Source organism: Balaenoptera borealis, assembly GCF_965194805.1.
Source record: "Balaenoptera borealis genome assembly, chromosome: X".
Classification (NCBI taxonomy): domain Eukaryota; kingdom Metazoa; phylum Chordata; class Mammalia; order Artiodactyla; family Balaenopteridae; genus Balaenoptera; species Balaenoptera borealis.
Genome location: NC_138881.1, coordinates 84,611,621 through 84,625,145, shown reverse-complemented (window position 1 = coordinate 84,625,145; position 13,525 = coordinate 84,611,621). Strand labels below are relative to the sequence as shown.

Genomic DNA, 13,525 nt, shown 5'->3' with positions numbered 1-13,525 from the left:
ACTTGAGAAAAATGTGTATTCTGTTGTTTTTGGGTGGAATGTCCTATAAATATCAATTAAGTCCATCTTGTTTAATGTATCATTTAATGCTTGTGTTTCCTTATTTATTTTCATTTTGGATGATCTGTCCATTGGTGAAAGTGGGGTGTTAAAGTCCCCTACTATGATTGTGTTGCTGTCGATTTCCCCTTTTATGGCTGTTAGTACTTGCCTTATGTATTGAGGTGCTCCTATGTTGGGTGCATAAATATTTACAATTGTTATACCTTCCTCTTGGATCGATCCCTTGATCATTATATAGTGTCCTTCTTTGTCTCTTGTAATAGTCTTTATTTTAAAGTCTATTTTGTCTGATATGAGAATTGCTACTCCAGCTTTCTTTTGATTTCCATTTGCATGGAATATCTTTTTCCATCCCCTCACTTTCAGTCTGTATGTGTCTCTAGGTCTGAAGTGGGTCTCTTGTAGACAGCATATATATGGGTCTTGTTTTTGTATCCATTCAGCCAGCCTGTGTCTTTTGGTGGGAGCATTTAATCCATTTACATTCAAGGTAATTATCGATATGTATGTTCATATTCCCATTTTCTTAAATGTTTTGGGTTTGTTATTGTAGGTGTTTTCCTTCTCTTGTGTTTCTTGCCTAGAGAAGTTCCTTTAGCATTTGTTGTAAAGCTGGTTTGGTAGTGCTGAACTCTCTCAGCTTTTGCTTGTCTGTAAAGGTTTTAATTTCTCCATCACATTTGAATGAGATCCTTGCTGGGTAGAGTAATCTTGGTTGTAGGTTCTTCTCCTTCATCACTTTAAGTATATCCTGCCACTCCCTTCTGGCTTGCAGAGTTTCTGCTGAAAGATCAGATGTTAACCTTATGGGGATTCCCTTATGTGTTATTTGTTTTTTTTCCCTTGCTGCCTTTAATATGTTTTCCTTATATTTAATTTTTGACAGTTTGATTAATATGTGTCTTGGCGTGTTTCTCCTTGGGTTTATCCTGTATGGGACTCTCTGTGCTTCCAGGACTTGATTAACTATTTCCTTTCCCATATTAGGGAAGTTTTCAACTATAATCTCTTCAAATATTTTCTCAGTCCCTTTCTTTTTCTCTTCTTCTTCTGGGACCCCTATAATTCGAATGTTGGTGCGTTTAATGCTGTCCCAGAGGTCTCTGAGACTGTCCTCAGTTCTTTTCATTCTTTTTTCTTTATCCTGCTCTGCAGTAGTTATTTCCACCATTTTATCTTCCAGGTCACTTATCCTTTCTTCTGCCTCAGTTATTCTGCTATTGATCCCATCTAGAGTATTTTTAATTTCATTTATTGTGTTTTTCATCATTGCTTGATTCCTCTTTAGTTCTTCTACGTCCTTGTTAAATGCTTCTTGCATTTTGTCTATTCTATTTCCAAGATTTTGGATCATCCTTACTATCATTATTCTGAATTCTTTTTCAGGTAGACTACCTATTTCCTCTTCATTTGTTAAGTCTAGTGTGTTTTGACCCTGCTCCTTCATCTGCTGTGTGTTTTTCTGTCGTCTCATTTTGCTTATCTTACTGTGTTTGGGGTCTCCTTATCACAGGTTGCAGGTTTGTAGTTCCCGTTGTTTTTGGTATCTGTCCCCAGTGGCAAAGGTTGGTTCAGTGGGTTGTGTAGGCTTCCTGGTGGAGGGAACTAGTGCCTGAGCTCTGGTGGATGAGGCTGGATCTTGTCTTTCTGGTGGGCACGTCCACGTCTGGTGGTGTATTTTGGGGTGTCTGTGGCCTTATTATGATTTTAGGCAGCCTCTCTGCTAATGGATGAGGCTGTGTTCCTGTCTTGCTAGTTGTTTGGCATAGGGTGTTCAGCACTGTAGCTTGCTGGTCATTGAGTGATGCTGGGTCTTGATGTTGAGATGGAGATCTCTGAGAGATTTTTGCCATTTGGTATTACGTGGAGCTGGGAGGTCTCTTGTGGACCAGTGTCCTGAAGTTGGCTCTCCCACCTCCGAGGTACGGACCTGATGCCTGGCTGAAGCACCAAGAGCCTTTCGTCCACACGGCTCAGAGTAAAAGGGAGAAAAAATAGAAAGAAAGAAAGAAAGGAAGGAAGGAAGGAAGGAAGGAAGGAAGGAAGGAAGGAGGAAGGAAGGAAGGAAGGAAGGAAGGAAAGAAAGAAAGAAAGAAAAGAAAGAAAGAAGCTATAATATAGTGAAGTAAAATAAAGCTATTGTAAAGCAAAGCTATACAGACAAAATCTACCCCAGAAGCATATACATATACACTCACAAAAAAAAAAAAGGAAAAGGGGAAAAATTAATATATCCTGCTCCCAAAGTCCACCTCCTGAATTTGGGATGATTCGTTGTCTATTCAGGTATTCAACAGATGCAGGCACATCAAGTTGTTTGTGGAGTTTTAATCCGCTTCTTCTGAGGCTGCTGGGACAGATTTCCCCTCCTCTTCTCTGTTCGCACAGCTCCTGGGGATCAGCTTTGGATTTGGACCCGCCTCTGCGTGTAGGTCGCCTGAGGGCGTCTGTTCCCCGCCCAGACAGGACGGGGTTAAAGGAGCAGCTGCTTCGGGGACTCTGGCTCACCCAGGCCGCGGGGAGGGAGGGGTACAGAGGAGGCGGGGCGAGCCTGCGGCGTCAGAGGCCGGCGTGACGTTGCAGCAGCCTGAGGCGCGCAGTGCGTTCTCCCGGGGGATGTTGTCCCTGGATCACGGGACGCTGGCAGTGGCGGGCTGCACGGGCTCCCGGGAGGGGCGGTGTGGAGAGTGACCTGTGCTCGCACACAGGCTTCTTGGAGGCGGCAGCAGCAGCCCCAGCGTCTCACGCCCGTCTCTGGGGTCCGCGCTGATAGCCGCGGCTCGTGCCAGTTTCTGGAGTTCGTTTAGGCGGCGCTCTGAATCCCCTCTCCTTGCGCGCCGCGAAACAAAGAGGCAAGAAAAAGTCTCTTGCCTCTTCGGCAGCTGCAGACTTTTTCCCGGTCTCCCTCCCAGCCAGCTGTGGTGCGCTAACCCCTTCAGGCTGTGTTCACGCCGCCAACCCCAGTCCTCTCCCTGCGATCCGACCAAAGCCCGAGCCTCCGCTCCCAGCCCCGCCCGCCCCGGCGGGGGAGCAGACAAGCCTCTCGGGCTGGTGAGCGCTGCTCGGCGCCGAGCCTCTGTGCGGGAGTCTCTCCGTTTTTCCCTCTGCGCCCCTGTTGCTATGGGATCCGCGCTGTTGGCTGCGGCTCGCGCCCGTCTCTGAAGTTCGTTTAGGCGGCGCTCTGAATCCCCTCTCCTCGCGCACCAGGAAACAGGGAAGAAAAAGTCTCTTGCCTCTTCGGCAGCTGCAGACTTTTTCCCGGACTCCCTCCCGGCTAGCTGTGGCGCACTAACCCCTTCAGGCTGTGTTCACGCAGCCAGCCCCAGTCCTCTCCCTGCGACCGAAGCCCGAGCCTCAGCTCCCAGCCCCGCCCGCCCCGGCGGCTGAGCAGACAAGCCTCTCGGGCTGGTGAGTGCTGGTCAGCGCCGAGCCTCCGTGCGGGAAGTGCGGGAATCTCTCCGCTTTGCCCTCCGCACCCCTGTGGCTGCGCTCTCCTCCGTGGCTCCGAAGCTTCCCCCCTCCGCCACCCGCAGTCTCTGCCCGCGAAGGGGCTCCTAGTGCGTGGAAATCTTTCCTCCTTCACAGCTCCCTCCCACTGGTGCAGGTGCCGTCCCTATTCTTTTGTCTCTGTTATTTCTTTTTTCTTTTGCCCTACCCAAGTACGGGGGGAGTTTCTTGCCTTTTGGGAGGTCTGACGTTTTCTGCCAGCGTTCAGTGGGTGTTCTGTAGGAGCAGTTCCACGTGTAGATGTATTTCTACTGTATCTGTGGGAAGGAAGGTGATCTCCGCGTCTTACTCTTCCGCCATCTTCTCTCCTCCCCCTTGTTGAGAATTTTTGCATCTATGTTCATCAGTGAAATTGGCCTGTAGATTTCTTTCTTTGTGACATCTTTGTCTGGTTTTGGTATCAGGGTGATGGTGGCCTCGTAGAATGAATTTGGGAGTATTCCTCCCTCTGCTATATTTTGGAAGAGTTTGAGAAAGATAGGTGTTAGCTCCTCTCTAAATGTTTGATAGAATTTTCCTGTGAATCCATCTGGTCCTGGGCTTTCGTTTGTTGGAAGGTTTTTAACCCCAGGCTCAATTTCAGTGCTTGGGATTGGTCTGTTTATATTTTCTATTTCTTCCTGGTTCAGTCTCGGAAGGTTGTGCTTTTTTAAGAATTTGTCCATTTCTTCCAGGTTGTCCATTTTATTGGCATAGATTTGCTTGTAGTAATCTCTCATGATCCTTTGTATTTCTGCAGTGTCAGTTGTTAATTCTCCTTTTTCATTTCTAAATCTATTGATTTGAGTCTTCTTCCTTTTATTCTTGATGTGTCTGGCTAATAGTTTATCAGTTTTGTTTATGTTCTCAAAGAAACAGCTTTTAGTTTTATTGATCTTTGCTATCACTTCCTTCATTTCTTTTTCATTTATTTCTGATTTGATCTTTATGATTTCTTTCCTTCTGCTAACTTTGGGGTTTTTTGTTCTTCTTTCTCTAATTCCTTTAGGTGTAAGCTTAAGTTGTTTATTTGAGAAGTTTCTTGTTTTCTGAGGTAAGATTGTATTGTTTAAACTTCCCTCTTAGAACTGCTTTGGCTGCATCCCATAGGTTTGGCGTCATGGTGTTTTCACTATTATTTTTTCTAGGTTTTTTTTGTTTCCTCTTTCATTTCTTCAGTGATCTCTTGGTTATTAAGTAGTGTATTGTTTAGCCTCCATGTGTTTGTATATTTTACAGACTTTTTCCTGTAATTGATATCTAGTCTCAGAGCATTGTGGTCGGAAAAGTTACTTGATATTATTTCAATTTTCTTAAATTTACCAAGGCTTGATTTGTGACCCAAGATATGAATATGATCTATTCTGAAGAATATTCCATGAGTACTTGAGAAGAAAGTGTATTCTGTTGATTTTGGATGGAACATCCTATAAATGTCAATTAAGTTCATCCTGTTTACTGTATCATTTAAAGCTTGTGTTTCCTTATTTATTTTCATTTTGGATGATCTGTCCATTGGTGAAAGTGGGGTGTTAAAGTCCCCTACTATGATTGTGTTACCGTCTATTTCCCCTTTTATGGCTGTTAGCATTTGCCTTATGTATTGAGGTGCTCCTATGTTGAGTGCATAAAGATTTACAATTTTTATAGCTTCTTCTTGGATTGATCCCTTGATCATTATGTAGTGTCCTTCATTGTCTCTTGTAATAGTCATTATTTTAAAGTCTATTGTGTCTGATATGAGAACTGCTACTCCAGCTTTCTTTTGATTTCCATTTACATGGTATATCTTTTTCTATCCCCTCACTTTCAGTCTGTATGTGTCCCTAGGTCTGAAGTGGGTCTCTTGTAGACAGCATATATATAAGTCTTGTTTTTGTATCCATTCAGCCAGTCTATGTCTTTTGGTGGGAGCATTTAATCCATTTACATTTAAGGTAATTATCTATATGTATGTTCCTATTACCATTTTCTTAATTGTTTGGGGTTTGTTATTGTAGGTCTTTTCCTTCTCCTGTGTTTCCTGCCTAGAGAAGTTCCTTTAGCATTGGGTGTAAAGCTGGTTTGGTGGTGCTGAACTCTCTCAGCTTTTGCTTGTCTGTAAAGGTTGAAATTCTCTGTTGAATCTGAATGAGATCCTTGCTGGGTAGAATAATCTTGGTTGTAGGTTTTGCCCTTTCATCACTTTAAATATGTCTGCCACTCCCTTCTGGGTTGTGGAGTATCTGCTGAAAGATCAGCTGTTAACCTTATGGGGATTCCCTTGTATGTTATTTGTTGTTTTTCCCTTGCTGCTTTTAGTGTTTTTTCTTTGTATTCAATTTTTGATAGTTTGCTTAATATGTGTCTTGACATGTTTCTCCTTGGATTTATCCTATATTGGACTCTCTACACTTCCTGGAGTTGATTGACCATTTCCTTTCCCATATTAGGGTAATTTTCAACTATAATCTCTTCAAATATTTTCTCAGTCCTTTTCTTTTTCTCTTCTTCTTCTGGAACCACTATAGTTCGAATATTGTTGCGTTTAATGTTGTCCAGGACTCTCTGAGACTGTCCTCAATTCTTTTCATTCTTTTCCCTTTATTCTGCTCTTCAGTTGTTGTTTCCACTATTTTATCTTCCAGGTCACTTATCCATTCTTCTGCTTCAGTTATTCTGCTGTTGATTCTTTCTAGAGAATTTTTAATTTCATTTATTATGTTGTTCATCATTGTTTGTTTTCTCTTTAGTTCTTCTAGGTCCTTGTTAAACGTTTCTTGTATTTTCTCCATTCTATTTCCAAGATTTTGGATCATCTTTACTATCATTACTGTGAATTACTTTTCAGGTAGACTGCCTATTTCCTCTTCATTTGTTTGGTCTGGTGGAGTTTTACCTTGCTCCTTCATCTGCTGTGTGTTTCTATTCTTCTCATTTTGCTTAACTTACTGTGTTTGGGGTCTCCTTGTTGCAGGCTGCAGGTTCATGTTTCCCATTGTTTTTTTTTTTTGTCTGCCCCCAGTGGCTAAGTTTGGTTCAGTGGGTTGTGTAGGCTTCCTTGTGTCATGGACTGTTGCCTGTGTTTTGGTGGATGAGGCTGGATCTTGTCTTTCTGGTGGGCAGGACCACATCTGGTGGTGTGTTTTGGGGTGTCTGTGACCTTAGTATGATTTTAGGCAGCCTCTCTGCTAATGAGTGGGGTTGTTTTCCTCTCTTCTAGTTTTTGGCATAGGGTGTCCAGCACTGTAGCTTGCTGGTCATTGCATGGAGCTGGGTCTTAGCGTTGAGATGGAGATCTCTGGGAGAGTTTTTGCCATTTGATATTATGTGGAGCTGGGAGGTCTCTGATGGACCAATGTCTTGAACTCAGCTCTCCCACCTCAGAGGCACAGGCCTGACACCTGGCCAGAGCACTAAGACCCTGTCAGCCACACGGCTCAGAAGAAAAGGGAGAAAAAAAGAAAGAAGGAAAGAAAAAAATAAAATAAAATAAATTTATTAAAATAAAAAAGAAATAAATTATTAAAAATAAAAAGAAATAAATTATTAAAAATAAAAAAGTAAAACAAACAAGAAAAACAAAGAAAGAAGAGAGCAACAAAACCGAAAACAAATCCACCAATGATAACAATCGTTAAAAGCTGTATTATAAAAAAAGAAAAAAAGAAAAAAAAAATCGGAGAGGCAGAACCCTAGGACAAACGGTAAAAGCAAAGCTATACAGACAAATTACACAAAGAAGCATACACATACACACTCACAAAAAAGAGAAAAGGGAAATATATATATATATATATATATATATATATATATATATATTTTAAAAAGAAAGGAAGAGAGCAACCAAATCATTAAATCTACCAATGATTATAATCTCTAAATACTCAACTAAGATAAAAATAAAACCATAAACCAGTCAGCCTTATACAGCACACCCCAAGTCTATATTTGCTCCTAAAGTCCACTGCCTCAATATTGGGATGATTCGTTGTCTATTCAGGTATTCCACAGATGCAGGGTACATCAAGTTGATTGTGGAGATTTAATCCGCTGCTCCTGAGGCTGCTGGGAGAAACCTCCCTTTCTCTTCTTTGTTCACACAGCTCCTGGGGTTCAGCTTTGGATTGGCCCCACCTCTGCATGTAGGTCGCCTGAGTGCATCTGTTCCCTCCCAGACAGGACGGGGTTAAAGGAGCAGCTGATTCAGGGGCTCTGGCTCACTCAGGCCAGGGGGAGGGAGGGGTACGGATGCGGGGCGAGCCTGCGGCGGCAGAGGCCAGCAGGACTTTGCACCAGCCTGAGGCAAACCGTGCATTCTCCTGGGGAAGTTGTTCCTGGATCACGGGACCCTGGCAGTGGCGGGCTGCACAGGCTCCCGGGAGCAGAGGTGTGGATAGTGACCTGTGCTTGCACACAGGCTTCTTGGTGGCTACAGCAGCAGCCTTAGCGTTTCATGCCCGTCTTTGGGGTCTGCACTGATAGCGCGGCTCGCGCCTGTCTCTGGAGCTCGTTTTGGCAGTGTTCTGAATCCCCTGTCCTCACGCACCTGAAACAATGGTCTCTTGCTTCTTAGGCAATTCCAGACTGTTTTCTGGACTCCCTCCCAGCTAGCTGTGGCGCACTAGCCCCCTTCAGGCTGTGTTCACACAGCCAACCCCAGTCCTCTCCCTGGGATCTGACCTCTGAAACCTGAGCCTCAGCTCCCAGCCCCCACCCATCCCGGTAGGTGGGCAGATAAGCTTCTGATGCTGGTGAGTGTTGGTCGGCACCCACCCTCTGTGCAGGAATCTCTCTGCTTTGCCCTCTGCACCCCTATTGTTGCTCTCTCCTCCATGGCTCTGAAGCATCCCCCCAGCCACCCCCATCTCCGCCAGTGAAGGAGCTTCCTAGTGTGTGGAAACTTTTCCTCCTTCTCGGTTCCCTCCCCAAGGTGCAGGTCCTGTCCCTATTCTTTTGTCTGTGTTTTTTCTTTTGCCCTACCCAGGTACATAGGGAGTTTCTTGCCTTTTGGGAAGTCTGAGATCTTCTGCCAGCATTCAGTAGGTGTTCTGTAGGAGTTGTTAACACATGTCGATGTATTTCTGATGTATTTGTGGGGAGGAAGGTGACCTCCACATCTTACTCCTCTGCCATCTTGAAGGTCTCCCCTGCAAAGGTTTTAAGTCTGCTCTTGGAAAACTGCACCTGGTCTTCCTCCCCACCCCACCCGGTCTCCCCCCACCCCGCCCCCGGAAAAAAACATCCATATTCTACAAGTTGTAAATTTCAAAACAGAAGCGTGAAGAAGGTAATATTTGGAAATCATTTGTGATTTAAAGAGACAAAATCTTCAAAATCAGTATGGAGTTTACATGAGACCTGAAGAAAAATGTGAATTAACTAAAGCAGAGAATGAATAATTGGTTAAATAAATAGGCATCACAAGAAACTAGCATGAGTTGATCAGACATTCTGCACTAGGGAAGAACAGATCTGGAACTCAGGCTTCCTCTGCTGTATTTCTTAAATGCACCTCATTGACAGGTTTTAATACTCTTTGGTCTCCTTTCCAAACTCCTCCTTTTCCCTTCCTCCTCCTCTTCTCCTCATCACGACCCCCTTATGTCACTGAATTATTTACACCCAAAAAATTCACTTTCTCCTTTACCATTTGCCAAAGTCATCTCATGGTTGGTTCTCTCAGCTTACCTGATAGGTCTTGGTCCTGACTTCCCACATTGGCTTCTCTCTGGCTCTCTTCACCTTTCTCAAGTTGGGTGTTCTTCTTTCCTCTTCCCCTTTTTGTTGATAGCTGCCTCAGGCTACAAGGTAGTCTGAAAAATTAATACTTTTATATTTGAAAATTACATGTTGACTTAGAATAATGGGGCTGTCCTTGGAGAAAAGGAAAAAAAGAAAACCAAGTAAACTAGTAGTTACATGTTTGGTTGCTAAGCTTTAGCCAAACAAGGGGCAGAGGGCAGGCTGTCTGCCTATGCAAACCACTGCCAGTAGGAGTTTGGACAAAATATTTTGGCTGCCACCTTATAGTAGACCAGGCTGTGTTATCTTTTGTGCCAGGCTCCTGTGTTGAGGACCATGGGAGGCCGTCACTTTGAGGTACATGCAGAACAAAGTATAATAAGGTTTTAAAAATTGATATGTGAGAGCTATATCCTTTTTAGTATTAGTTTCTATTGTGAGGAAACACATTTCTATTAGAGACTTCCTGTTGTCAAGATACATGCAAAATTGAAATCTAAGGAAATAGTTTAAAATTTAAGTGGTTATTGTCCAAAATATTTTCATCTTCTGAGAAATATGGTTCTTACAGGTTAAAGTGCCTGATTCATCTATGGTTGCTTGAAAATTGCCTTTGGAAAGTATCAAACCTCCTGTAGTATTAGCTCTTCAACTAATGGCACTCAATAATAGTTTAATGATGAACTGTTTGTCGATGTGGTAGTTGAATTTTTTTTTCCATTTTGTCACTTAGCCATTTGCAAAGTAAAACAATTCCATGGGTTCATAAATATTAGAATTATTGTTAGGAATAGAGTGCTATTTGTTATAATCCCCAAAGGTAGACACATGCCACCTGATAAAGAACTGCATACAAACCAATGAGGTATTTGAACTATAAGAGAATTCTAATCTCAGCAGGACAGCATAAATCTATGCTATGTGGAGTCTTCCAGTCTGGGAAAACAGCTGGACAATATTAAAACTTTTAAACTTGGCCTCTATGAACTTTGTTCTGTATAACTGAATAAGGAAAAGCATGCTCTTCCTTATGAACGTGTGTCTACATGATTCCAAAACCATAGGTTAAGCTAGTCAGCTCAATCAAACATCTAGTTAACTCAGTGGTTAAAAAAAATTCCAAGAAATGATACATTAGTTTTTGTAGCCCAAAAACCACTTGACAGATTTTTTTTTTTTTTTCCAGTTGATCTTCTATTGTGTAAAGAGAGCCTAAGGCCATGATTCCTAATCCTGGTTGTGTAACAACTCAAGTTGTCTCCAAGAATGTCAGGAGCTGTCAAAAAATTCTCAAAACAAAATTACGTTTAATTCCTTCCAAATCACAAAAATATACCACATAGCATGGTTATTGGAAGTCATGAACTCAAATACCTAAAGTGTCACAATTTCAAAGCAGACCAGGAATAAAAGATCTAGCCCAACTCTATTATAGAGCTATTTTTCTGTCTCTTTAAATGTTCAGTAGTGAGGTTTTTTAAATGGGGTCTTCAGAAATGATGGTGATACATGATGATTTTCAGTGTGGTGAGTTTTTTTTTTTTTTTAACTTTTTTTTGTTACATTATTGCTATCGTTGTTGATACCACTTTAGAAAGTATTGGAATTTGAAAAGAATTCTGGTTAGTAGTTATGCTTCCACCTGTATGTGGGGAGGTATTTCTGTGGAAAAAACAACTGTATTAGGACTTTTGATTGCAAGTGACAAAGACTCATCTGAAATTGGCTTGAATGATTGAACGATGATGATGATAGTGATGATGATGATAATTCGTGTTAAAGCATTTTGACTCACAAAACTAAAATGTCCAAGAAGATCCAGCTACAAGCAGGTCTAAATTCAGGAGCTTAAACATTTTCATCAAGACTTGATCTCCTTGCGTCTCCTGGTTCAGCTTTTATCTGTACTTGCTTTATGTACTTTCTTCTGTGACAGATTTTCTCTATGCAGGCAGACTTTCCCTAGGTCATGGCAACAACCCCAGGGTTACTTCTACAGGCTAGCAATCCTAACATAAAGAAGTGACCCAACAAAAGCTCTGAGTGTTCACTCTTATTTGCATTGGTCCCATGTGGATAAACAAATATCTGTGATGTTGATCAAGCCTGCAACATACTCTTACTTCTGAGACCAAGAACTTCACTCAAACCCCATGCATTGAGAAAAGTGAATGGCAATTGATTACTCATAGGAAAGTGAGAGTAATGCTAAAAGAAAGATACATGAATTATGATGTTGGGCTGGCAAAAAAATAAAAAGACATTTACTTCAGCAGTACACCATGCATATTCTGTATATACATTGATAGTTTTTTCAGACACATACAAAAGTGTTGTTGATGAAAAGTTAATCAGTCAATCTAAGAAAGAAATGGATTTTATCTGAGGTGAATTGAGGATTATAACCTGGGAACAGCATCTCAGAAAGCTCCAAGAACTGTTCTGCCTGCCCGTTATAAGTCATAATGCAGTTATATAAGTTTTTTGAAACAGAAGGCTATACATTAAATGACTTATTATTGACAGTTTATACAATCCAGATCTGCAAGTGCAAAGTGGTGGGTCATTGTGACCCCTTACAAGAAAGGTTATTTTCTAAAGAGTTGTCCTGTTGGTGCTGGGAGAGTGTTGTTCTTTACGGCTGAGCAGGTATTTCTGCCAATGGGGGAGGTTTGGTTGATGCATAATGCAGATACACGATGCACAGTGAGGAGAGAGAGGCCAAAAGGCAGAGAAAATTTTTTGTGTTTAAATCTTTCTTGTCTTGCCCTAAAACATTAATTTTATTTCACAGTGTATACAATGAAAATATAATAATCTTAAATATTTATCAAACAAGTGCAATATGCCAGGCACTGTGCTTGTCCAACTTTCTTTCCAAAAACTTTGAGGGATAGGAAAGGAAGCTGAGTCTCTCCTGAGACTAGAGCTCTGTTGAAGCTGGGGATCCTTAATAGACAGTGTGGAAAAGAGAACCTGCAAAGATCCTGAAGCAAAAGCACTAAAATGGAGCAGAGAAAGACACGTTATGGACCTCAAGACAGTTCAGGCAATGTTAGGCACTTTTCTACGTGTTGTCTGTAATCTTCACAACAAGCCAAGATATGTTGTATTAGGCTCATTTTGCAGATGGAGAAACTAAGTCTCGGAGAGGCTAAAAGATTTGCCCATAAGCACATAACTAGTTAGAGATTAAACTGGGATTTGAACTCAGATCTGTATAGCCTGAAACCCTGTGGTCTTTCCAATACATTATTCAGCACTCATGATTTACATCACACTTGTCTATATACAATTTTGTATAAATGGATAAAATATTATACTTTGATACTAAGAAGTTAGGATGGCTTGAATGCAATCTAGGTAGGAAAAGTTGACACATGAAATATGACAGTAGTAAAAACAATATTCTATATTGGAAGCAAAACAGAGTGGATTCTCTATCTCATTTGACAAGACTGTTGACAGCACTAACCACATCAACATTGCAGAACATCCTTGATCTCATCATTCCACCCCTTTGATTTCAAGATAACTGTACCCTGGAAATTAAATATCACTCTCATCAATTATGCTGCCTACAATGTGAGTAGAAAGCATTACATTAACTTTGAAAACAAGTTTCAGTAATGTTCCTGTACCATAGAAATTAATGCTTAAGAATATCTCATTGGAGAACAAATCACAATCAAACACAGAAATATTGAACAGGCCCATTGCAACCAGTCAATTCCATCAAGCAGAAAATCATACATTATTTATAAAATAAAATCTGGGAGTTATTCCAGAGAACGTACCAAAAACTAGAGATAGGGCTTTTCCAATATTTTTATCTTGAAATGGTCTCTCTAATACATTAACAATTTATTTACTAACAAACATTTATAGTGCATGCAGTAGTTTTTTTGAGTATCAAGTGAATCTTTCATTACAATCATTTATATTATGAAATTGGTCTTTCCGTACTTGGAGGTTTACTTTGTAGTGGGTGGCATTGGGCAGTTTTCTGTGGTTCAACTTTGTCAGCATTTTCATTATCAGCATTTCTTTTTTCCCTCTGAGCTATTTCACAATCATTCTAAATTGTATCTGGCTAACACTTGGCATCTAAATTGCCACCTTAGATAGAATTCTGTCTCAAAGAAAATCCCAGTGTCAGTCTAATGAGCTGAATTGTATAAATAGCACAGTCGGTTTTAGGTAGCTCCAATCTCTATTTTTAAACTCAGTTATAACTAAAACATTGAGATAA

The 13,525-nt window shown here is 41.4% G+C and overlaps 1 long non-coding RNA gene across 1 annotated transcript in view; it reads right to left on the bottom strand.

Annotated features, from left to right (window-relative positions):
- LOC309620840 overlaps positions 1-13,525 on the bottom strand; it is a 387,201-nt gene that overhangs the window by 271,974 nt on the left and 101,702 nt on the right. The window lies entirely within an intron of this gene.